Consider the following 821-nt stretch of genomic DNA (forward strand, 5'->3'; position numbering starts at 1 on the left):
GCCTTATAGGTAAAGCCTCCTTTTCCAGAGGTGCAAATTATCCATTTGAGTAACCAAGCTTGGTGAGGTGCAGAGTTCACCTGCCCTAGGATACTATGTGCTCAGCATGCTTTCTTTCAGCCTTGGGGCTGCAGTAGCTTCTATGGCAGAGGTGCAGCTCTTATGCAAGGGGCAAGGGTGGATAGATTTTTATGGCCACAACCCTCTCTTCTGAGCCCAAGCCCCTTCTGTGATGCACAAGGGATGTTGAGGAACCTGCCCCATGGAGCTTAATTTGATGGCCTTTGCTCTTGATGCAGTTCAGCCACATATTTCACCGTGCCTAAGGCTTTCTGCGTTCATGGAGAGGGGAGGGTTAAGCTCCGAGTTAAACTGAGGGTAGTTTGTTGGATGTACTAGTCTGCGCCATGCACATCCACTGACTCTGAGATGAAATTCTGCCTGTGGAGTAGTGGTAGAATTGGGGTCCGATTAGACTGGTTTGAATGTACTGCAGTTTAGTATCAGACTCGGTGGTAAAAACACACTCCCACTCTATAACATCACATGAATTCCAGCGGGGCCAGGACATGAGTGAAAGGAACCTGGGTGTTGTGTGGGCAGCCCTGTGAAAACTGGGCTCAGTGTACGGCAGCACCCACAAACCTAAGACAAATATTTAGGTACAGAAGGAAACGGATAGAAAATACGGCAGAGGATACTCTAACACTATTCCATAGCTCAGTGGCATGTCTTTACCTGCACAGGTCTGGTCACTTCATCTCCAAAACAGGGGAGGGTAGAGCTAGATGGAGATCTAGAGATGGGGGGTGAAAATCGAC

Source organism: Alligator sinensis, unplaced genomic scaffold, assembly GCF_000455745.1.
Source record: "Alligator sinensis unplaced genomic scaffold, ASM45574v1 scaffold547_1, whole genome shotgun sequence".
Lineage (NCBI taxonomy): Eukaryota > Metazoa > Chordata > Crocodylia > Alligatoridae > Alligator > Alligator sinensis.